The sequence below is a fragment of the Megachile rotundata genome, chromosome 8 (assembly GCF_050947335.1).
Source record: "Megachile rotundata isolate GNS110a chromosome 8, iyMegRotu1, whole genome shotgun sequence".
Classification (NCBI taxonomy): domain Eukaryota; kingdom Metazoa; phylum Arthropoda; class Insecta; order Hymenoptera; family Megachilidae; genus Megachile; species Megachile rotundata.
In genome coordinates this window covers 6,586,596-6,613,692 of record NC_134990.1, presented here as the reverse complement: position 1 = coordinate 6,613,692, position 27,097 = coordinate 6,586,596, and the positions used below count along the sequence as shown (strand labels likewise).

At 29.9% G+C, this 27,097-nt stretch overlaps 1 protein-coding gene across 11 annotated transcripts in view; it reads right to left on the bottom strand.

The window, feature by feature from the left end:
- LOC100880196 (uncharacterized) overlaps positions 1-26,472 on the bottom strand; it is a 156,630-nt gene extending 130,158 nt beyond the window's left edge. For 2 of the 11 annotated variants that reach the window (XM_012287987.2, XM_003704476.3), the window contains exons 1-2: positions 22,055-22,289; positions 13,584-13,819 (exon numbers count right to left, since the gene is read on the bottom strand). The gene's annotated coding sequence lies outside the window, so the exon portion shown is untranslated. Of the gene's footprint in view, positions 1-13,583; positions 13,823-16,150; positions 16,261-22,054; positions 22,296-26,261 lie in introns of those variants that run through there. The other 9 variants (XM_076534623.1, XM_012287982.2, XM_076534621.1 and 6 more) reach the window with 9 other exon arrangements.
- Positions 26,473-27,097: the final 625 nt, after the last annotated feature.

The following is a 27,097-nucleotide window of genomic DNA, read 5'->3' as shown; positions in this document are numbered from 1 at the left end:
TGTGTTCTCATCGACTAATTTCATCAGATTATAAATTAGCGCCAATATCAATAACATTATGAAGAATAATTGCTGATAATAAACTTTCATAGTATTAATGATTGCGAGTATTCGTGCATAACATTTCAAATTGTTGAAATATTGAAACAGATGTATTTCTCATATTTCTCTGTAAATACCTGAAAAACATTCCTGCCCAATTTTTTCACAAACGTAGCTCGAAAATAAAAAATAGTATCGAATATTGTACATTGATTCATTTAAAACCTATCCGGAAAATATTCTCAACATGCAGAGGATGTACGATACTATTTTTCAAACGTTCCAACGTTAGCTTCGTTAAAAAGAGAACGAGGTTCTATTTCTGACAAGCTTTTAAAATCGGGTGCAGTTATCGTATCATTCCTCCTGGTTCAAGCATGGTCGAAGACACGCGTGTAAAAATGACTTTAGACAAAATATGACAAATACAAAATATTTTTTTGTACAAAATACAAAATAAGGCAAAGTATATGTACTTAGTTAAAACGTTACAGAACAAGATTTAGTTAAAACGTTATTTTTCTACTACTAAATAAGTGGATTATAATAATACTCAACTAGCAAAAAGGTTAAAAATGTTATTAGTTACTATTACTTAACAAGTTCAAATGTTACTGATTTTCCACCAGCTACCTCTAACTTCAATAATCATTGCTGAAAAAGTTAAACAAGCTATCCACTAGCTACTATTGCTAAAAAATGACCTGAACTTTATTAATCCTCACTACCAAGATAGTTAAAAATTTTACCAATTACTATTATTAAAATAGTTGAAACTGCTACCAGTAGCCATTATTAAAAGGGCTAAAAATGTTACCAATTATCTAGCAATTATTACTACTAAAAAAATTAAACAAGCTTCCAGTTATCCACCAGTTACCATCACTAAAAGATGACCTAAACGTTTCTAGTCTCCACTACTAAAATATTAAAAAATTTTACCAATTACTCTTACTAAAACATTTGAGACTGTTATGAATACAAAAAAGAATTAAAAATGCTACAAATTATCCACCAATTACTAAAAAAATTAAACATGTTCACAATTATTACCAGCTATCAAAAAAGTAACCCCGATGTATCCCACTACTAAAATAGTTAAAAATGTTACCAGTCTTCCATCAGTCACCACCAGTAAAAAGATTGCGAAAAGTTCAAACAGTTTTAATATCACACTATAGAAGGGAAGAAGCGAATAAATTGGGAAGCGCGTTCCCGTGACACGGATTGACATTCATTCGGTTGGTCGATAATATCGATTCAGGTAAGGAAAACGAGCCCGAGCATTCTAGTCACCTGTGACGTAGTGTCCACTTTAAAACGTATGTACATATGTAAGTACTGGAAGCGTATACGACCTTGTGTAGCTCTATGCGATTACGTTGGATAACATGTGCCACACGACAACTAGGCCGACACCATGTCGGATTAGCATTAAAATTTACTCACAAGGAAAAGTTACGAGCTGAACGAGCTCTTTTTCAATGGAACTTGACGGCGAATGTCCTATAAAACTTGTAATCGTACGGACTGATTGCTAGCAATTATGTTTTAACGCGTTTACTGCCACGTCATTCAGAACGGCACGATGCGTGCATTCAGAAATTGAGATGTTAGTGCTAGTAATCGACTTTAATTAGTGTTGGTAATTCTTTTGATTATACAGTCGTTTTATGTTGGGTAATTATCGACGTAACATATTAAAAGTAGGAATGTTTTTTAGGGAAGTTTTTAGGGAAGTCATGCCTTCAGCATTTCATAAAATACATATTTGGAATTATAAGCTTATATGAAAGATTACAAATCTATATACACTTTTACTGAAAAAGTGAAACTTGTGAATATTTCATATCGAATCCTAGGTTCCTATATCCTTAACTGCAGTTCTTTGCCAACTTTTTAATATTTGTTGATGAGCTTAAAGTAGTATCAGTAACTCGGAATGTGCACATCAAGCTTAATACGACTTTAACAGACTTCACGATTGCTGTCTACTTAATAACTTATTAACTGCTTTTGCATCACTATTGACTGTCAGAGTTTATCTACTACTAATTGTATTAGATAAACTTAGAACGATTTTGACGTAATGCATGGTCATTTAGAACGTTATCAATTAGAGACGCTAAGCACGTAATAGACACACGCAGTAGGAAGTAATAATAATTATTGTTTGCACTTCTAACCTTGCGTGGCCATAAATGTCTGTATATCTCGCATGATTAAATATATTTTAACTCTTTCGTATCATATAATTAATTTCAGTCCATTTCACGATTGGTATCTAATAAATTCTCTCCATTTAAACAAGTATCACATCGTTGGAGCCAATCATAAGAGTAATAAGATTATTTATAATTACACGAGTGATGGTCAACCACAGGCCACACTGAACACTGGTGGAGATCTAGGTATTACCTTCTTGTCCATTTTACGTTTTACGACACGTTACCTAAATATTTCTTGCAGTTTAAAATCGCTGGCTCTTATTTGCAGGGTCTCAAAGATTTTTAACAACACTGACACTCTCAGAACGCTATACTGCCAACTAATTAAACCTAGTTTAGAGTACGGAAGTTCAATCTGGTCTCCGTAGTATGACTGTCGCGTTAAGGATATCGAATGCGTCCAGCAGAAATTTTGAAGGCTCGCTGCCAAGCATAGTGGTTGTCCCATGTTTCATTCTCACCACCACGATTTCTTTCTTAATAATCTAACCTCCAAACGCTACGCGCTAGAAGAAAAATACTCGACGTTATATTCTTTGGTAAAATAATGAAAGGTACGATATTTTGGCCGATGATGATCCAACTTTCCTCTTCTCTAATACTCTCAAGTTGCCTAGGAAAATATGCTTTAATTCGTAGCGAACGACCGAGTGCTAATTACAGTTATTTCTGTTGCGTAAATCGAATCGGAAATTCTGTTAAGTTTGTTCATTTCAATATCGATATACTCGGATACTCTGTGGCATGCTTAAAACGCTCGTTAGCCGACTTTCTTTAATTCTTAATTACACTATATTTTTGTGTTAACACGCGACATATTTTATATTAAGGTGCATTACATTCCTTCTCTTTGTTTCTCTGTTTAAATTTTAATCTGTTATTTACTGTTAGCGATTGTAAAAATATAAGGCATGTATTCTTCCTTCATGTTGTATTTCTTCCGCATAAAGATGCTTGAAAGGTAATTTGGGAATTCAAAAATTTAAGAATTTGGGGATTTGGAAATCTGCATATTTGAAAATGGTATTGCAATATTTGGAAGTTTGTAAATTTGAGAATGTATAGGTTTGGAAATTTGCAGATGAAAGATTTGAAAATTTGGAAACATACAAATTCGAGAATGGCATTAGAATACTTGCAAATTCAGAAGTTTGTAAATTTAAGAATTTGTAGTTTTGAAAATGTGAAGATTAAGCATTTGAGAATTTGGAAACATACAAATTTAAATATCTGATAATTTAAAAATTCAAAAATGTAAAAATTTAAACGTTTTATCATATTTAATCCTTTCTTTTATATCATATTTTTTTCGCATGAAATAGCTTATCCCTTTAAATAAATATCACTGTGTCCAACCCCTAAATCTCTAAATCTCCTCATCCGAAAATACGCAATTTACAAAAAAACCCAAAAGTACATACAAATATTTGTGCTTCAAAAAAAGTTACATAAACAAATTCCAACAAAAGGTATTTCACAGACATGTTGTTTCACGTTTAGAAGCACTAATCCTTTGAAAGGTTAATCGATCGCGAACGTATCGATGCGAATTAACGCGTACGTAGAAAATAATGATCGCAAAATAAAATGGATGGTGCGTTATTGACCTTAATACGCGCGACGAATTCGTTTCACTGACGAACTGCAATTTTATATCTCACTGAGCCTTTTATATTTCCACGGTCAGATGTTTCTGCGCGAAACGATGATTGAAACGCGAATTCCGCGGAAACTCTGCCTTTCTGTGACCAGGAAAAATTATACATATATATTCATTATGTATGTATATGCAGAGAATGACAATAGTGTGTGTCGATTTTAAGGGAACATTGCTGCTCGTTTCAACCTCTTCAAAGGCTCTCGTGCACAAGCAAGCTTTCCAACAATCCCTCTTTGAACAGAGAGCATGGTTTCATGTACCAAATACATATGTACTACATACACTCGCAATGAAAATTGTACAATCTGTTTCCGACTTAATTTAGTAACAGAATTTTTATGATTTGTACGTATATTATTAATAAAAATTATTAACTCACTTCATTTTCTATTAGTCTACTCTTGTGAATAGTACTTTTAACTTTTTCTGTCAGAGAAAAAAGTTTTTATTTGAGAAAAAGAAAATTCATTTTACAAAGGATTATTTACTGTACACTGAAAATATTGAAACAATTACTTTATAGCTATAAGAGTTTGATATGTAATACATTTTCAACGGGTCATTGTGGAAAACAGGATATTTTCTGGAAAAAGAATGATTAAAAATCATCTTTTTTAAATATTCTGAGGAAACAGAATGCTATTCTCCTTTCTGCCTAGTTTATAGTTCAATTTCTGAATTTATTGCTGTTTTTTAAATATTTTTTAGTTTTATTCAATTCCTTGTTGTTTTATACCAGCAAATTTTAAATAAATTGTAATAAAAGCGTAAGAGTAAGGCGAAGTGCATGTATTCTTACTGCGCATGCGCGTAGACATGCAGCACATGCGTACGATACACAAATCTTCCTCCTTATATTTATAGTAATATATTTAACCCAACGTAAAACATTTATATTGGAATCGTCATATTTCTTAAAAATATGACTTAAATTACTCGGATACTAGAAAATTGATGCAAGTACTGTTCTAATTACTGAAGTTTCAAGTATTGCTCGAGTTAAAGTATTTATTGGGAAGAAGTAACAGAATGTTTTTTTGAATAAAGCGAAATGTGTCCTCAGCGCGCATGCGCGTAGTACGTACAGAGCACGCGCATGATACTTCCTTACATTGGTAGTAGATCTAACCTAATATAAAACACTTCCATACTGGAATTACTATGCTTCTTAAAATAACTGTTGTAAATGCTAGAGAATACTCGAATCCTAGAGAATTGATGCAAATACTGTTCTAATTGATTAAATTTCAAAGATTGCTCCAGTTAAAGTATTTATTACGAAGAAATAATAGAATATTTTCTTGAATAAAGCGGACTGCATATATTCTCACTGCGCATGCGCGAAGTACATTCAGCGCATGCGCATGATACATCTTCCTTACACCTTTCAGCGATGTCTGCTATTGTACTCTTGTTCGTTACTAATAACTGTGCTATTTTTTTAAAAGTTTTACGTTTCTCTCTGTGATAAATTACGAGTTGTCTCTTGTCAAGTCTATTATTCTTTCCTTTTCGCTGCACGTTAAATTTTGATCATTTACGCTTCGAAATATAACCTTATACCGAAGTAGAATTATTTTCCACGCGTTTGCATGCAAAACAAATTTATCCCGCAGTCCAAATTGGCTTTAAAGTTTTGCTAGCTTGTAGCAAGCACACCGGTGTAATATTAACGCGGCGTGAAAATAACATTTTGTTTAAAATGATTTGTCCGACTAAATTTTACAGCAAAGAGAAGATAATTTATTTTACTACAATGAATACTTTATTAAGTAATATAATATCTAGATTAACTCTTATGTAAAATAACAGTCACAGGAATAGTACTTTGTCCGAATATAAACGTAACTGTAAATCTATAATTTCGAGAGCTTGCACACTCCTCGCAAGTACACGTATCAGTGTTCGGAGAGAATCTCCTGATGGAGTCCGTTACGTGCGTGTGCCAGTACGTCAATGTGTAAGTGGTATTTAATTCCATTGATCTTCGAAGGGCAAATTGAATTTGAACCACCTAAACTGTGATATCCCTGGAGTCCCTGTTTGCATGTAATTCTGCTACAATAGGTTTGAACTAATCGTCATCGTCAAATATTGAAACGCCATAAATTTCCACCGTTCGAGAGTTTAGCAGTGTTTCCCGCGAGAACCACACTGCACCGATATAAACCTAAACTGTTAGGTTTATGTCTGCGATGTGAAACCCTGATAAGGTATTTTCAAATTGATGAATCGTTTCAACATTCATGGTTATTGCCTTCGTGGCGTCCAAAGTTTCGAATAATCTTCATCATACCGTAAATCGCATAGTATCGGGAATATTTTATGTATTCGGATTAGGATTTTATGAACTGTGTTTTGTATTTCGTATTATGTATTTTTCTGACACGAAACTTACTCGTAAAGATCCGTTATCGTGTGTGAGAGCCATACATCTTTTATCGGGCTTCAATTATTACTCGTTTAGGTAGAATGTGTTTCTGAAATATTTAGTGCTGTGCGTTTCTCATAGGTATCTGTAAGGTGAATCGGAATCGGGGAAAAATAACTGAATAGTAAAAGTATAGTGCTGTGAAGAGTAGTGCTTATATTAGTGAATTAGGAATACACAAAAATTAAAACTTAAAAAATCGAAATCTTTAGATTTATAAATTTTGAATTCCAAATCTCTAAATTTTCAAATTTCCAAATACCATTTCTAAATTTTCCAATTTCTGAATTTTGTAGTTTCTAAATTTTCAAATTTCTATATTATCAAATTTTCAAATTTCTATATTGTCAAATTTTCAAATTTCTATATTGTCAAATTTTCAAATTTCTATATTGTCAAATTTTCAAGTTTCTGAATTTCTAAATTATCATTTTCAAATTTTCAAATACTATACTTAAATTTTCCAATTTCTAAATTTTTGAATTTCTGAATTTATAAATTGTCAAATTTTCAAATTTCCTAATTTCTAAATTGTCATTTTCAATTTTCCAAATACTACTTTCTATATTGCCAAATTGTCGAATTTCTGAATTTCTAAATTGTCCAATTGTCAAATTTCCACATTTCTAAATTTCTAAACTGCCAAATTATCAAATTGTCGAATTTTCAAATTTCTGATTTTCTGAATTATCAAATTTTCAAGTTCCTAAAGTTTCAAATTTCTGAATTTCTAAATGGTCAAATTGGCAAATTGCCAAATTTTGAAGTTGCTAAATTGACAAATTTCTAAATCACTTAATTGTCAAATTTCTAAATGTTTCAATTTTTAAATGTTCAAATTTTCGAAGTTCCAAATTTATAAATTATTTAATTTCCTAATTGTAACACATAATTTACAGCTGCGAACTTTAATAAATATTAATAAATACCAGATAAATATTTACTGCCTCAAACCCCTGACTAGCAGTAGCCATTATACATAGTTTGTAGTTGTCACGCTTGAAATATTTTCCTGTGTTTACAATTTCATTATCTGTCAAGTCGTAAATTAAGTTCATTCGCACTGTTTCGCGAAACAGCACTATGTGCCCTTTTGTATGTTTGAATTAGCGACAACATCTGTTTGCTGTCTTATACGATATTGTCATAAGCAATAAAACCGCTGCCACTAGAGTAAACTCGGGAACGATATTATGTAACGCGGAAAAGGTGTGCATAACCTTAAAATTAGTATTCTTGTTAAATAGAGCAATTTGTACGTCCATTATATTTAATGTAAACTACTTGCAAGTAATGAACGTGTTTATTCGTTTAGTAATTATTAGTGCATGGATATCAATGCATTTATTATATATCAAGATGTACATAAATCTTTTAATCTTGTAAAATAAATCATTTAATCTGTATTTTATGGATCTCACAGTTTACGTGATTTATTAACATTTTAAAGATCTCTATATAATATAAATTCTAACTATTATAAATACATAAATATCTAAAGTAAAGTAATTACTATAGAATCAATTAAAAAAGAATTTCTTTACCGTGTAATAATCTTTGATGCTTAGCGCTTTTGCATACATATGTACATGTATATGACTAGTTACTGCGACGCCATATTGGATATTACGTGACGTCACACTAACCTATCAAACTAAAAATGCTCAACTTCATATACACAAAACTTTTTAACCGCTGTATTCCTGCCACTGCAACTTGCATTGTTATATTTTAAACCTCAAAAGCTATTAAACGGTAAAAAAATGTCGACAATTTTGTGTTCCCACAGTGCAGTTTATCCGCGTCATATTTTTACGTTTTCAATTTTATTGCCTGTGTGGCGTGGTTTATAAAAACTGATCAATCCACGAAATCAATTAGAGAAATATTGCAGTTTAGTATTTCAATAAAATGCCCATATATGTTTTTACCATGTTGTCGAACGTAAATGTTGATTTATTGATCGGATATAAATAGAAAATCGAGTATGTAAATATTCACGATCAAATTCATGGAACTGGTTTTCTTTAATTGAAGAGTGTAAATAAAAAATGCCGACGTTTTAAAACCGGAATATAAATCAGATAAAATAAGTGTAAATATAAATGGAAAATATAAGACATATAAATAGAAAATATAGATACATAATACAAATATGAAATATTAATGCAAAACATAAAAACAAAATGTATATAAAATAGATATAAAATAGAAAACACAAATGTGAGATACAGATATATGTATAATGAAATATAAAATACAAATTCAAAATACAAATATAACATATAAATAAATTAATATTAAAAAATGAAATGTCATTTGAAATACTGCATTTTGTTAATTAAGAGACTATTTAAAAACTAATGTAATAAATATTACTAATAGTAATAATAGTAATAGTATAATCTAATACTAATATTTACTAACATATTAGCAATAATAATAAGTAACAATTCGTAACTTCTATAACGAGAAAGAAATGTTATCTTTTCTCAATAAATAAAATTTTGTTAAAAACAAAAAATTTTCTTTAAATAATTTTATCATTTTACTTACAGACTTATTTATTTTTACTCCTCAGTTTATTGTATCACGCATTCGTTTGTAATTTCATCAGGATTATAGCAAATTTGACATAATATCAAAAAAGTGTTTCTGACATTGATTTATTGCCAATACTTTTTTCAAAACCGTAGGTATTTATAAAAAGTCAGTAACTAAAGCAATGACTGCTGTATCACGACAAAACAGTTAATTGAACTAGAATCTATTTTGTTCCCTGCTTCCCCGTTAACCCGTCGGAATAAGTTTCGGTGCAAAAAAAGTTTTTTTTCCGTCATGCGTAGCTGACAGGAATTGATGAGTCGTTTCGGCTAGGGGAGAACCGCAAATGAGGATACTTCGTTTTACCTCGAAATTGTGCAAACAATGAACTGCGCAGTAGGGGTTTCATAAAAAGTGTCGAAGGAAGTCTCAAATTAATTTATTTGTAAATTAGTCGATCATAAAATTACACTACAATTAGCGATTACATTTCGTTGTTCTTCTAAACTCTAATAAACTGAACGCGCAGTTATTACCACCAAACTTCATAAATAAATTTCATGCATAAAAATAAAAATAAGAATTTTATATTAACACAAAGGTTTAAACACTTTGAAGCACGTGGGTAATTAATGAGTAGCACACGATTTCCTTGAAGTGATCTTTAATAGAAAACACTATTTATAAAGATATATAAAGTTGAGGAAAGCAATAAAGTCAATTGATTGACGAAAAAGTTCGCGTAACGCGATGAGTAAGTTTGACGTCAGTGCGAGGTCCGGCGTGTACGAACGTCCCGAGGAGACTGACCGAAGGATAAACAAAATATTGCGCCTAGCAACGGTTTATGTAGATGCACGGTTTCGGGAACATTCGACGTCGAGAATGCGTCGATCAAGAAAGACGCGAACGTTCTCACGCGTAACCGTTTAGAATATTATGAAGTGATCCGCCACAGATGTTATATGACATAGAGCTTTAAACGCTTTATTAATAAGTTATAACAAGAGTACATAATGACTTTGGACGGCTTTAGTTTTCGGTATCACATACAATGTCCCAGTTTTCTACGCAAAACTTTACCAGCAACTGTTTGAAGTTTAAAACTTTAACAATTTAGATATGGAAAATTTTTTAACTCGTAGAAATTTAGAAATTCCAAAATATGCAAATTCCCAGATTTTTACGTTTTACAATTCGAAAATCCGGGAATTAAAAAATTTCAATTCTTTTCGAACTTAAAAATTTGATAATCTGAAATTTTTCGTACTTGAAAATACGAAATTTTAAAACTTTGAAACTCGACAATTTTTAAATCGACAGGCATCATTTTTTTTAAATTTAGAGATTAATAACAAATTAATTATTACTGCCTAGAACTATTTACTGTTTCTAAAGAGGCTTAGTTGTCCTTCAATTAAACAACCACATATTTGTATTAAAGCCTTTTATCGCCACGCATCATATCTCCGTATTTAAATTTCCCGCCAAACTATTCTGCGTGTGTAGTAATTATTTTGCGCACTTAAGAGTGCAAAAACAAAAAGGAAAGCCAGCAATTACGGTAACTCGTGTTTACTCACAAGTTTTATCGAGTATGCTAATGAAGTAAGTATATGGTGTACATTTACCAAGTTAGTGTAAATACCTTTTTATCTAAGGGAATGTTTATAGTAAGTGAAATATCATTCGTATCATAAAACACGCTAAAGGACATTGCATGTGTAGACACGCAGAAATCTGCTATTTCTGTAACAAATTTATGCTGATGCATTGAATAAATTAGCCTTCGTTTTGCTGTACTTTGCTCGTTTGAACTTTGTGAATATGTACTTCGAAGCGGAGAGATGTTTTCAAGATCATTTTTAGCTTCTATTTTAATATTGTCATGCTAAAAAAAAACGTCCAACGAAAGATTAATTGTATACATTGTTTAATGCAGAACATGTTTTAAAATCTCATTCTTCAATTTGGAATACATACGTATGTACAAGTATAAATATAAAGTACTATTTCATATATTATTTGTTAAAAAGAAAAAATTAATTGTGAATTATTTTTAATTTTCATTTAGCATGCAACACTGAAATAGCACTGTAAATAAATTATTTACACTGTTAAATAGTATTAAAAATGTACTAATCAATGTATTTTTATTATTCACATCTGTCTATGCAAATTGCTTCAACTATGTTTCCATGGAAAAGTAAATGGATATAAAATTGTCCTTTGAAACAGTTTCAACATATTTCTTCAAATAGTAGTTATTGTAGACTTCTAGAAGTGTCAAAAAATTCTAGTGAAGTCCCAATTGTTTACTCTGTAATTTTTAAAATTTTAAATATTGCTAAAATTAAAGTATTTTTCGAGAAAGACTGACACAGTGTTTTCTTTAATAAAAGTACGTAAAGCGCATGCGCCGCAAACGTTACGCACATTAATACACGAATTGCTTCGTTCAAACATTTTCTTTATTTTCTCCTCGTTAGATATTTAAAACTTCAGTAATTATGACTAAATTTATAGTTTGAATTCTACAAAATATTAAGAGATAAATGGTATTTCACCATACTTATATATGCAAAAATAATTATTATAAATTACAAAAAGTTTTCTTAAATAGAAGTATGTAATGCGCATGCGCTGTAAGCGGTACGCGCAGTCGCATTAATATGTCACTGCTTCATCCAAAACATTTTCTTTCTTCTTTTCACATTAAATATTTGAATTTCTGCAATATTTAAAGCTTTGGTAATTATACTTAAACTTATCGTTCACATCTTTTAAAACACTACACAAAATAAAAATAAAAATAAAATGGTGTTTGATCATACTGTATGTAAAAATAATCATAGTGTAATCATAGTGTATGCAAAAATAATTATTGTAAATTATAAAAGCCAGCGATAAGTCACGTGATTAATGATTCTTATCAACTTCTATCTGTTCTATAGAAATTTAATTTTTTCACAGGTAGCACCCGAAATCCTAGCGTGTTTATCGGCGTTATCGCGTTTTTATCTAATGTGCGAATGAAACATATGCGTAGCCATATGACATTTATGAAATGAATAATGTATTTCGTTCGCACGGTAAGTTTTCTGTAGTTTGCGTTAAATTGAAGACGCTTATAGGTATCACGGGCTAAAAGAATAATTCTGTTCGCGAAAATCATTCAAAAGAAATTATGATTTCATATTTTTAAAATTACTATTAATAATAATTATAAATAATAAATGACGAAATATTAAAACTATTAATTAAAACTAATAATAAATATTATTAATAAATAAATAACAAATAACGAAAATAATATTAAATATAAAATGCATTTAAAAGTTGTAGCTGAATATTTTTATTATAGAATAAATTCCAACAAAGGCAAATATTTATAAAATGTAAAAATATAATATAGTATTATTAATAATAAATAATTTTTTCTATCTTCTATGTTCGTTTGACGAGAAAAGATAAAATACGCTTTTTCAGTGACAAAAAGATCGACGACGCTTAATTATAAACGTCACCCACTGTAGCACAGCAATTTAAAAGCTTTTAATTTTATCCTGGTTTTCTACGGAAACCACACGTTTTGGGTTACCGCAATGCTTAAACACCATCCATTTCTGTCCCTCATATTGCTCGTACTAATCATTACCTACGGAATAATCATTAACACTACATTTTGTTCAAAATTTCTTCTAATTCCGAATAAAATTTTAAATTTTGTCGTCTAAATAAATTTAGTTCTGTTTCTTTAATATAAATTTAAAAATAAATTCAAACCTGTAGACTTTTTTAACATTAATATATTTGTAATATTTTATTTTTCAATGAAATAAAAAGTTAAAATTATTTAATACATTAATATATTATATATAAATAATATATTATTTAATATTTAGTATATTATAACTTATATTCCTTCCTTCAGCTATGTATTTTGTTTTTACTATAAGTATTACTATTATTTAATAATTTATAAATTAGTAATTTTTATAATTCATAATTTAATAATATATAATATTATTTTTACTATAGATTTTATATTAGTACAATGTAAAATGTCAGTAAGATTGCCATTAGAACAGAAGCGAGTTTCCCGCCAATATTCATTTTCAATAATGGCGGGAAATCGTTTCCGAGTACATTTCGACGTTTCCTTGATGCATAATTATAGTTTATTGAATATTATACTTTGCAATTAAAGACATTACCAATCTTGCTAGAATGTCTTTAATACTTGATAATCAACAGAATTACATATAAATAAATCCACTAAAAATTTCAATATTATTTCTATATAATACTATAAAAAACTGTTTCAAATTTTTATACCACTTTTAATAATAAAACTTTTTACACCACTGTACACTGTTTGTTTTCCATCTTAACGATTTTGATCCACTAACATCAAACACACAGTCACTTTCGTTTTAATTTAACATAAAAAGGTATGCAATTTTTTACACAAAAAAACTTTCCACTTTGCTACACAATATTACCGGCATTTACTTACTGATCTACATTCAAATATGAACGAAATATAATAAGGAGCTATCAATATGCAAACATGTCGTTTACGCATCAAACTACGTCCCTCGACTTCAATATAAAACGTTCAGGAAGAGGACGCGTAGAAAAAAGCACAGTATTCTTTGTGAGAAAAAAAACTCACCTTCGACGAGTCGAAATCCGTAGAGGCAGCTTTTCTCTTCTGGAAAGCTTCTTTTGAAGAACAGAATGGGGACAGAAGTGCAGAAAAGTGAGAACTTGTTTTCGAACACCGTCACGTTTTTGTACTGAATTGTTCTTTCGATCACTTCTTCTATTCACTACAAACTACTCCTTCATCACGAGGCTTCCGATTACTAGGATCGAAGATGGCCGACCATTGTTTTCGTGGAATCGCAACTGCTGGAAATCCGTAAAACTTTTGTAATTTGTTCCGACCGATTAATATTTCAACACTCGTTTCGCGTGAATTTGATCTTTGTCTCGGATTCGTTGTCATAGTTAATCGATGACTGTAATCTTTTTATAGTTGATTTGAATCACTTTCACGAGCACGTGTTTATAACAGGACGTTATGCGAACTAGCAAGATTGACGCGTAAATAGAAGGAAGTAAAAGATGCGCACTCTTGCGACCAATTCAGATAACATATAGGTCGTCTTTATACAATATTTGCAAGGAGGTACTTGTGACGCCATATTTGATAAATTCTATTAAGGTCATTATTTTTTCTATCAAATCAAATGAAATCAAATGAAAATCAAATGAAATTAATTTAATTATAAAATCATTTTGTTTGTTTATTTTTATTATATTTTCATTTCTGATTTTGTTAACACTTTGTTACATGACTTTTTCAATTTTTAATTACAGGTAGTAGTATTAAGTAGATATTTTTTATTTAAAACATTTAATGAGAATTTATTATACATATATAATATTGCAATATTATATTATAATAGGAAATTGTATCACAAGAAATATGAAATATTTTTCATAATTTGTACAATTAATACATGTATTAAACATATTAAAATTTATATTACATTTGAAATATGCTTTCATTAGATATTTAGATGTGGTTTAATAACAACTATTGATTCTACTGATATAAGTATTCGATGCTAATTATTATTTTTTAGAAATTAAATATAATTTTATTAAATGATAAATGTATATTATTAATGTGTACTAAAAACAATTATTGATACTATTGGTATAAATATTTGATGCTAAATATTATTTTACATTAGAGATTAAATATAATTTTATTATATATTAATTTAAAGGATTTATTACGTGTATTTAGTCATTTTTCACAGTATTTTTATGCCAGTTTAAATATACACAATAATGATGTATATTAAAGAAAATAAAAAAGAAAATTTTAAATTAGAATTTCACAAAAATTCAACTTTGTTACAAGAGAAAATAAATGCAAAGAAGAAGTTTTATTGTTTCTAAATGGGACACATAAATCCTATCGTTTGATAATTCAACAACAGATATTAAAAGAAATAATCAATACCATCGCGGCCCCCTTAATTCTGGCACCCCTAAATTTTACTGAAATTTTCCATCGGGTTATAAGGCATTTGCGATCAAAGGCTCATTAATTCGTTTTCGATCAATAATCGCTGACATCAAAAAGTCTATTAATAGGCTTCAAATCGGTAAGGTACTAAGTAATGTACTAATTCGAGATTTTCCCCGAAAATTGTAAACGAGTTTTCATGTGGTCTAAGTGTTGAAGAAGACAATTATTTAACAAACTATAAAATTGCAATATAACACGAGTGTTTCTATAACTGAATATAATGATGTTATTATTATTTTTTTATAAGATAATATATAAAAATTGACATCAATTTTGCAATTTAGCAATTTTTATATTTTTAAATTTGAAGATCAAGTTCAGAAACTTACGAGCATTTTAAATTTAAAAATTTAGAAATTTTTAGGTTCAAAAATTTAGATCTTTGATAAATTACAAAAAACAATAACGTGGTCAACAGAAGATTAGGAAACTCGAGGACTCAGAAAATAAAATTATAAAATTCAGAATGTTAGAGATTTGGAAATTGCAAACTTAGAATTTTAAAAAATTTTTAATGAGATAATTTAATAATTTGATATTTAACAATTTAGCTATTTGATATTTTGATTATTTGGAAATTTGAAAATTTAAAGATTTACAAATTTGGATATTGTGAAATTTAAATAAATGAAATTTTAATTTGAGCCATTAGTAATTTAAGAATATGAAAATGTAGAAATTTAGTGATACAGAGTCTTTAAAGTCTACAAAAATCCTTTAAAATCAAATACAATAATGAAAAATCATAACATCAAAGTTCCAAAAAAATATTTTTTACAACAGTCCTTGTAAACTTTTGTAATTTCATTTGTACTTTCAACAAAAATATTGCAAAATGTATTATGACATGTATAGATGTGTCCATTATACCTAACTCCTATGTAATACGTGGCACTCTATAAAATTATTTTCACATATGTATTCTAGTCATGAACAAAGTGCTATTTAAATACTTGAATCGCCTATGTATATCACGAGACGGTTAAAAATAAAATGGATGTACAGAACGATCAAATGAAAAATTACCTATTTTACTTTAGATCACAAGCGATACGTGTATCGATTAACAGACAACCTGGACAAAGATTAATATCATCGAAATGAATGTTGCTGAAAAGTTCAATCGAGCATACCGAATTTTTGATAAACACGTGCCGTGTTTTAACTGGTTTTTGTCTTTCGATACATATTCAATTACTCGCATTAATATTCGGATACTGCGCTACTTCTGTACCTTGTTATTGTACACAGGAATGGATGATTTATCGTACTGCTTATTTTGCAAAAACATGAATCATATTGTTGATTGAAAATTAATAATTTCGGTTCAACCACATCGTTTCGACGTGTAGCACATTTTAAACAATAGGGTATCTGAGCTTCACGTCACATTAATATTCGAATATTTCACGAAACAAAGAATTTATGTATGACATGTAGGAAAAATTATGATTTAAAAAACGTACGTTAAATTTTTGAATTTATTGCTGTTTTTCTAATATTTTTTAGTTTAATTCAATTCCTTGTTGTTTTATACCAGCAAATTTTAAATAAATTGTAATAAAAGCGTGAGAGTAAGGCGAAGTGCATGTATTCTTACTGCGCATGCGCGTAGATATACAGCACATGCGTACGATACACAAATCTTCCTCCTTATATTTATAGTAATACTAGGGGGCGGTGCCCCCTGGCCGCTTCGCGGCCCAACCCCCCGAGGCGCTTCGCGCCTATTTCGTGCGAATACGTTTCTAAAATGACATGGTGAGTGGACCTTGGACTGTGGAGTAGAGGGGGTAGCGATTCGCGTGACAGCGTTACGCGTTACGCGTTACGTTACGATTTTATATTATAGTTTATAGTAATATATTTGAACCAACGTAAAACATTTATATTGGAATCGTCATATTTCTTAAAAATATGACTTAAATTACTCGGATACTAGAGAATTGATGCAAGTACTGTTCCAATTACTGAAGTTTCAAGTATTGCTCGAGTTAAAGTATTTATTGAGAAGAAGTAACAGAATGTTTTCTTGAATAAAGCGAAATGTATGTGTCCTCAGCGCGCATGCGCGTAGTACGTACAGAGCACGCGCATGATACTTCTTTACATTGGTAGTAGATCTAACCTAATATAAAACACTTCCATACTGGAATTACTATGCTTCTTAAAATAACTATTGTAAATGCTAGACAATACTCGAATCCTAAAGAATTGATACAAATACTGTTCTAATTGATTAAATTTCAAATATTGCTCCAGTTAAAGTATTTATTACGAAGAAATAATAGAATATTTTCTTGAATAAAGCGAACTGCATATATTCTCACTGCGCATGCGCGAAGTACATTCAGCGCATGCGCATGATACATCTTCCTTATACCTTTTAGCGATGTCTGCTATTGTGCTTTTATTCATGACTAATAACTGCGCTATTTCTTGACAATTTTTACGTTTCTCTCTGTGATAAATTACGAGTTGTCTCTTGTCAAGACTACTATTCTTTCCTTTTCGCTGCACGTTAAATTTTGATCATTTACGCTTCGAAATATAACCTTGCACCGAAGTAGAATTATTTTCCACACGTTTGCATACAAAACAAACTTATGCAGTTCAAATTGGCTTCAAAGTTTTGCTAGCTTGTAGAAACACCGGTGTCATACTAATGTGGCGTGAAAATAACATTTCGTTTAAACTGATTTGTTCAATTAAATATTACAGCAAATAGAAGATAATTTATTCTTTATCTACAATGAATACTTTATTAAGTAATATAATATCTAGATTAACTCTTATTATACAACGTATAAAATTATTATTATGCGTATAAAACAACAAACACAGGAATAATACTTTATCCGAATATTAATGCGAATAACTGTAATTACGGTTATTGGAAATATAAAATATTATCATAAAATCAAAATGCATTTACCACGTAACGTAAAAACGCGATTATATTAACACATGGATGATGCTTGTATTTACCGTTTCCTGAATTATTTACGGTGCAAGATAAATCCTTTGGAAATGGAGATAGGGCTCGTTTTAATTAATATCCGAACAAACCGAGAAAATCAATTTTGATGAATCCTTTATTAAACGTTATTTAAAGGTTTTGCTTTCAATATAAATTTTATGTAACCTTTATTCTTATTTGCAAATGTCTTTTTGTACATTGAAATGAATTTATATTTATAAATAAGTTATGTTCAAAAACTTGTATTATTCGTGTTAGTTATGCGCTAATCTAGTAATTTCGTTGTATAATAATAATGATATCTATATTGATATCATGCAATTTCATTGCATAATAACAATGATATTAATACTGGTAGCAAGTAATTTAGTTATACAATAAATGTGACATGTGTATTTATACTTTCATAGTCCAATTGTTAGCTTTGTTATCTTGTATAACAATAAAATGTAACAAGATTCAGAAGCTTTGATAAATTATATACAAAGCTTAAACGATTAACTAAAAATTTTATTTAACTTTTTATGTAATATAATTTTACATAACATTCTTTAATACAACATGTGTTTTTGTAATAACAATGTACATGTAAAACAAAGGATTGTTCTTCAGATAGGTATAATAAAGTGGAGTGAATAGAAACACTTTTACAACAAATAGTTATTCATACCTATTTAAATAAAAATTAAATATAGCAGTTATATGTTCTGAATATATTTTTTAAAATCTAAAACTTGGATTTGTTTATTAACATATTTTAACAATACGTACTTTAATAATTTATGTATACTTTTTTCACAAAGTGTTGTGAAATGTATGTTTTTATTTGTTTGCTATTGAGCTGAATAGAAGCAGCCATAAAATTCATTTTAAATTTCTGTTTTATGTTGCAGAGATAAATGGGTTCTGCAGATAGTTCTATTTTTAGTGTGTTTGCCAGGAAATTGAAAACGAATGATTTTTTAATACCAGACATGCAACTTTCATTCACAAATAAAAAGTTTATTCTATAAAAAAATTCCTGGTCTTTCAGCTAACTGTAATCGAAGTTGTTCAGTGGTAATTGAAGTAGTACTGTTGAGTTTAAATATTGTATTAAACACAAGTTCTTTTTTCAGGTATTTACAGAACTGTAATAGTAAAGTTTAAATTACATAAACAGTTCACCAAAGTATTTCTCCTATGCATATTACTTTGGATATTGCTATGTTTAGAAGAATTAAAATTAAGTTAATGAAAAAAATTAAAATATATTGCATTCTGTAATACGAATTATATATAGGGTGCCCTACTTAATTTCAACATCTAAATTCGAAAAAATAAATGACAGGGACTTACAAGATTTCACGTACATACAATTTTTTAAAATCTGCCTTTAACTTTTTTATCATTTTTTGACATAATTTCAAGGCACTTAGATTTTTGTATAGTTAACTATTAACATACGAATGTCTTATAATTTTGTCAAGCTTGAACGTTGATTTCATTGAAAGGGAAACAGGTCTCAATTTTTTACAAGCTTTCAAAATCAAGTGTTCCATGCTAATTTTATTATAATATCAATTTTATATATTTGTATTATCATTATTAATATATGAATTGTATATGTTTATATTATTATTGTTATATCAATTTCAAATATTCGTACTACTATTATTGTGGTAATTATGCTACTTTAATATACTTGTGTTATTATTATACAATGAATTGCTTACATTATTAACGTAATTATTGCACGGTGTCATTATTGTAATATAAATTTTATACATTACTAATATTATTATACTAAGTTCATATATTGACGTTAGTTCAGTAACACAAACTGTATTTAGGGTGTCTCATTTAAATTCAATATCTAAATTATTTTCACTGGTATTAAAGTTACGAGAAAATAAATGGCGGGCTCTTACAGGGTTTCACAAATTTTTGTCGCCGAATGTACATCTAAAACCATGTAAGCCCCATCAGTTATTCTTACTCGCTTTTAATAACAATGCAAATAATTCAGACGTCCGACTTAAGCGAAACGCACTGTATATTCATACTGTTACTCTAATACCAATATGATTATAATACAGGTATTACATGCATCCATTGAAAAGTAGGAGCGATAATATGAATTTGAAAATCAATGCCATCGCGTAATATGAAGTTCAAAGCACCTCGGATAATATAGAACCTCGGTTAAGCTAACCTCGGATAATCGTGACTTTACGGTATAAGTTATTCACCTAAAGGTAACAACCTACTTGCAACAATTATCACTTGCTGTAATTACCAAACGTGCCATAAAATAACAACGAAAACGGACCAGTCGCTAATCAAGTTTAGAAAGTGCAAGTAATAACTAATAAAATTGTTTCTTTGTTATACGTCGGCTCATTAATTACGGTAAAAGTTACTAATTAACTATTATATGTTAATTACACGTTTTCTATTGATTCTGAAGTATCTTTAAAACGTCTCCACATTTGGATACGCGATATTCATCTAATAACGCTTTCTAATAAATTATTTACTTTTATTCGCAGTTTTAGTATCTACTTGCGTGTTATCAACAGACAGATAGTACGTTTCAGCATGGCATATTCTGTTACTACACACAGTGTTTCCAATCTGGTGGTACAAAGGAGGGTGAATTTACGCGAAAAAGTAAGGTAGAAATATACGATAAAACTTTTTCGTACATTTTCGACAAAATTAAATTTGAAAGCTTCTCGAGTACTGTAAAAAAAATTTTGCATACCACACAGAAAAGAGCAGTTTCGATAGTTTGTTAATTCAGTCGTTAAATATTCTGAATTATTAAATATTTTTAATAATTGCAATTACGGAAATATAATTATAGTTAATGTGGTACTGTGTTTGTATTTATAATTTATAATAAATATCACTTACATTCTTATTGACTAAAGTCATCAGATTATAAATTAGTACCTAATAATCTCATACAGAATTATTGCTGATAAACTCCAAGGTTATTAATAACTACATTTATTTATTTACAACAGTAAAAGTTAAACTTATAATAAAGTTGTTACATTTCTTATTCTCTTACAATGTGAATTTTTTTGCAAATTCTTATAATATTACAAATTTATTTTTATTACACAATTTTCATAATAATCATTTTTTTATTGTATTGTAGATTATCTTGTATTATTGTATTTTATTATCGATATTACCACCACAGTATATTTCAGCTTTATCACATGTAGTGTCAGATTAGAAACACCCTGTATATCCACTACACCTTCGTCATACTATTTTGCAAGAATATTTACACACAACAGTACATAAAAGTATGCTATATTTCAGTATGACATACAGCATATCCGCTGCAACATTAGTATCGCGTGCATTCACATTCATCTCGATTCATGTGGTGACATATAAATGAGAACGGCCATATATCCAGATATACTCAGATACCGAGATAAGTCTCGAAAAAAAACAAGAATGAATCATGCTTAAAAAATACAATTTCCCCTGCAATAATCCAAGGATTAAAACTGTGTTTCTATTCACCCCATTTCACGGTAAGCCCCAATAAATTCTTCAAAACGATGTACTTTTAAGACCCTAATATTCCAACCCACCAGACAAAACGCTGCTCTTAATATTCAAAATTAAACCTATCTCATTCGTGTTAGTCACCGATAACGAGACAAAGATTTCAACCGAAACTAGCCACGTATCAAGTTCTACACCGAAAGACTTTCAACGAAAGCAACGTGTCACGAGTTACAGGTACCACACGAAAGTCCGTTTACTCCTCTCGTTAATCATTCCTCACGAGCGTCGTAAAATTTAACGGGTCCCGAAACACGGAGGCTCCGCAATCAAGTTTATCACGAAATCGAATCAAGCCAACAAACGAAACGACAAAGAGTTCTGCAGTGCACCTCACATAAACTTAACGATGAACCTGGTACGTGACACCGTTTCGTGTCACATGCGATCGCGAAATTAAAGCGCACCGAAAAAGAAGGTCGTAGGTAAAAAACCGACAGAGTATTTCCAATAACCGTATTCGTCGAATAGCACCAGGACTTACGTTCACCGTCGCATCCGCGGAAAACAAGATCCGAGAAAGTGTCGGGCCGAGAACGCACGAGAACTCGCGAAATCAGTCCACGAAACAGGAAGAAGCAATCGCTCGAGCAGTTGTCAACAACTAATCGGACGTCACTAGTCAGCACTGTTCGAAAGTACACACGGAAAACGAAGGGACGAGGAGAAATACGCGCGCGTTACGCCTGCTACGAAGGAAGCGGAAACACTGAAAGCTAGGGGTTTGCCGCTTGTCAGGCGGCCTCGAATCGCTACGAGCAGCTAACCATAAGGTTAGCCAGGGTTGCTGGTGGTGGGGTGCGTTGGTAGGGGATGGAACAGGAGTATCCGAGAATCTCACCGCACGGAGCCACCTGTCGAGGTGTTACGTTTATTATGGTAGACGATATATTGCCTTGTGATGCATGCAGCTTTGAAAGGACATTTTTGTGTGCATATCGAGCGCGACACCGCCTCACTTTGAATAATGACACGTAACTTGCGAATTTTACAGGTCGTCACATTTCGTATTCATAAATTCACGTTCTTAAATTTTCGTAGATTTTGTGGTTTTATAATTCATTAGGTTTTTTAAATTTCTGAATTCTTATAATACTATGTTTTCAAATTTCACAATTCCCATTTTTGACATTACTGAGTTTCCAAAATTAATCTACACTATTTCTAAAATTTTGAATATTGCAAATTTTTAAATTCTCAAGATTCCAGTATATCCAATACTCAAATTTCCAAATTACCAAATCTTCACATTTGCAAATTGCCACAAATTTTCAAGTTGTTCAATATGTAAACTCTTAACTTTCAAATTCTCAATTTTTCTAAGTATCAGATTTTCAAATTTTTAAATTTTTGGTTCTCCAAATGCTCAAATGTGGAAATACTCAAATTTCCAAATTCTTAATTTCTCAAATTCTCAAAGGCTCAAATTTCCAAATTCTTAATTTCTCAAATTCTCAAAAGCTCAAATTTCCAAATTCTTAATTTCTCAAATTCTCAAAGGCTGAAATTTCCAAATTCTTAATTTCTCAAATTCTCAAAGGCTGAAATTTCCAAATTTTTAATTTCTTAAATTCTCAAAGGCTCAAATTTCCAAATTCTTAATTTCTCAAATTCTTAAAGGCTCAAATTTATAAATTCTTAATTTCTCAAATTCTCAAAGGCTCAAATTTCCAAATTCTTAATTTCTCAAATTCTCAAAGACTCAAATTTCCAAATTCTTAATTTTCCAAATTCTCAAAGGCTCAAATTTCCAAATTCTTAATTTCTCAAATTCTCAAAGGCTCAAATTTCCAAATTCTTAATTTCTCAAATTCTCAAAGACTCAAATTTCCAAATTCTTAATTTTCCAAATTCTCAAAGGCTCAAATTTCCAAATTCTTAATTTCTCAAATTCTCAAAGGCTCAAATTTCCAAATTCTTAATTTCTCAAATTCTCAAATGTTCAAATTTCCAAATTCTTAATTTCTCAAATTCTCAAAGGATTAAATTTCTAAATTCTCAAATGCTCAAATTTCTAAATTCTTAATTTCTCAAATTCTCAAAGGCTCAAATTTCCAAATTCTTAATTTCTCAAATTCTCAAATGCTCAAATGCTCAAATGCTCAAATGCTCAAATTTCCAAATTCTTAATTTCTCAAATTCTCAAATGCTCAAATTTCTAAATTCTTAATTTCTCAAATTCTCAAATGCTCAAATTTCTAAATTCTTAATTTCTCAAATGCTCAAATTTTAATTTTTCAACTACTCAAATTTTTAATTTCTCAAATGCTAAAATTCTCAAATTCTTAATTTCGTAATTTCTCAAATTAATTACTAAAATTCCAAATTTGAAAATCCGTAAAATTTCAGTACCCCAAATTTCCAAAATCCTCAAAATAAACCAAATTTGTAAATCTCCAAATTACTATACCACCAAATCCGTAAATTCAATTTTGCCACCGATACGAACAAGAAATTGGTTTGAAAAAAAGAACAGACAATACTAATATGAAACAAATAATAGACCATATTCCAACTCTGAGAGTGAGAGTTTTGTTGATTGTTATAAGAAGAAAAATTCCGTTAAGTTCGCGATACACAAAAAGAAGATCTATGTATATAAAATGGCAGGTATAAAGTATCTTGAGCATTCTTAACGTGTCACGCAGCAGGAAGAAAATACATTTTTAACCTTCAACCATTTCCGTGCAACCGCAGCGTTCATTTTCATTCGTAACTTTTAACGATGCTCAGATTTTCCAATCGAATAACTGTACAGTTAGAGAATTGTGCGTTCATCGGTGTACACAATAATTGTAGCTTGTTAAGTGGAAATATGGCTGCCAAGTTAAAAATGGGCGCCTGCTCATTGTACCTATATTCATTGTTATCGATTTTTAGTAACTTTTGAGAACTTTTGAAATTTGAAAATGTGGTATAAATGTAGACTTATAGGAATTTATCAATTTTGAGGTTTTGGGACTTGGAAATTGAAAGTTCTAGCGGATTTTAAAATTTTAAGGAACTAGGGAAATTTTAGTCTAGAAATTTGAAGATATCAGAGCTTTGGAGATCTAGGGATATGGGAATCTAGGAATTTGGGGATTTTTAAATTTTGGACATCTAGGAATTAGGGGATTTCTAAATTTTTAAAAACTAGGGAAATTTTAATCTATGTATTTGAAGATATTAGAATTTTGGAGATCTAGGAATTAGGGGATTTCTAAATTTTAAAAAACTAGGGAATTTTAATCTATGTATTTGAAGATATTAGAATTTTGGAGATCTAGGGATATAGAAAACTAGGGATTTGGGGACCTTAGAATTTTTTAGATCTGGGGATGTCATAATCTAGGAATTTGCAGATTTCTAAATTTTGAAGATCTAGAAATTTAAGAATTTTTAGATTTAGAGATATTGGAATCTAGGGACATGGGAATCCAGGGATTTAGTAATTTCAGAATTTTTAGATCTAGGGATACTATGGTCTATTACTATCTAGGAATTTATGGATCTTACAATTTCTTAGATTTAGAGATGTAGGAATCAAGGGATTTCATGATCTTAGAATATTTAAGTTTTAGAGATGATAATCTAGGAATTTGGGAATTTTTCAATTTTGGAGGTTTAGGAATTAGGGGATTTTTAGATCTAGGGATATTGGGACCTAGAAACATAGGAATCCAGTGTTGTGGAAATTTTAGATCTAGGTATATTATGGTCCAGGGATATGCAATTCTAGGGATATTAGTATCTAAGGACATTAAAATCTAGAAGTTTATCAGTCTGGAGATTTAAGGATCTAGCAATTTGTGTGCATAGTTATTTATGTATCTAGGGACTTATCCATGTCTAAGAACCTTGCGATGTCTAGATTTAGGGATATGGAGATCTAGGTATTTTCGTACACAGGAATTAAATACTTGCAACTGTAATATTTCAAAATTTTGACAAATGTATTTTAATTATAATTTTTCATAAAATGATAGAAACAGCGGTTACTAAATCCCTTTAAATAATAAATGAAATAACAGTAAGAATTAAATAAATGAAATTCTGTCCGAGGTAACATTCGTCATAATTTAATTACATTAACGGTAAGGTATCAAGTGACGTCGAAGCCAAAACAGTTTGAACGCTGTCTGATTTTGATAGATTTATGTCTGGAGCTTTCTTCCGAGTATCCAGGAAGACCTGAAGTACATAATATATGTACGTACAGTCAACAACAAATCTGGCTTCTCTACGAAAAATATCGCAACTGAAGCTAGACAGATTTACCACTTGTACATTTTTAGCAATATTTTAGAATTTCACAACTTTATGGTATAAAAATATAAGAATTTAAGATTTTATATATTTGAAGACCTTAGGAATGTAATGAATCTTGTTATTTTTTTGGGATCTAGGGATTTTGGGACTTGAGAATTTTTCGATGTAGACATTATTAATTTTAGGAAATTTTATTTAGGAATTTAAAGATTTAAGATCCTGGAAATTTAGATATATAAATTTTTGATTACGAATTTGTACATTTGTAAATTTATAAATCTGTAAATTTATAGGTTTTAAATTCAACAATCAGTAATTTCGAAAATTTATAAATTAAGAAGTTTCTAAATCTAACTATTACGATTTAGAAAATTTCCAGATTAAAAAATCGTCAAATTTCTAACCTAAAATTCATAAAGCTTGAAAATTACTGAACTTACTTTAAACATTAAAAAGTTTGAAGGTTTCACTGCTAAAAGATTAAAATTATTAAAATAGTACTATTACAACAGTTATCTTTATACCTAAAAACACTTCAGTTTTATTGAGATTTTAAGAAGAACTCCACGAATGTCTTCTTTAATTTAACAATTTATTAGCTACTTGCACTAAACGTCTTTACTATTCGTCTTCCAAATCTATTCTATTCGTCACGTGTCAACCGTCGTGAACCGGCAACCGTTCCGCACGCCGTAAATTATCGAAGATTGCCGAATCGTTCCGAGTATCTCGGTCGCGTCCTTTCCGAGACATGCAGTTGTCCTTTTTTAACGTTCCTTTGTAACAACTTTCGATACTCTTAAAAACGTCAAGTCGTATTATATACTTCCTACATGTAAATATAATAACTGTCAATGTATAATAACTGTAAAAAATTGAAAACTAATAATTTAGTAAAATGTATTTATGTTCTTCCGTTAAATTACGAGAGTGCCAAAAGTGTGTGAATTATTTCAAATAATTGAAATAACGTCCTATCGAAGACACGTAGTTGTTCTATTTGAATAAGTTTCTTAATACCTACTGTGGAATACAACTACAATCGATGAAGTATCAATAAAATAGATCAAAAATAAGTAAAAAATCGTTTTTATTACAAAGTAGCTTGTTTGTTAACTTTACTTTATTGACGTATCGTGTTTCACAATGTTTATTATTTTAAAGATAAATTTCACAGCACAGAAGAGGAATAGGGTAAACATTCTCGACGCTGCACTGTTTGCTTTCGCGTGTCGGACGAGGCGAATCTACTTTTATACCGTCTTTACCGTTCCTT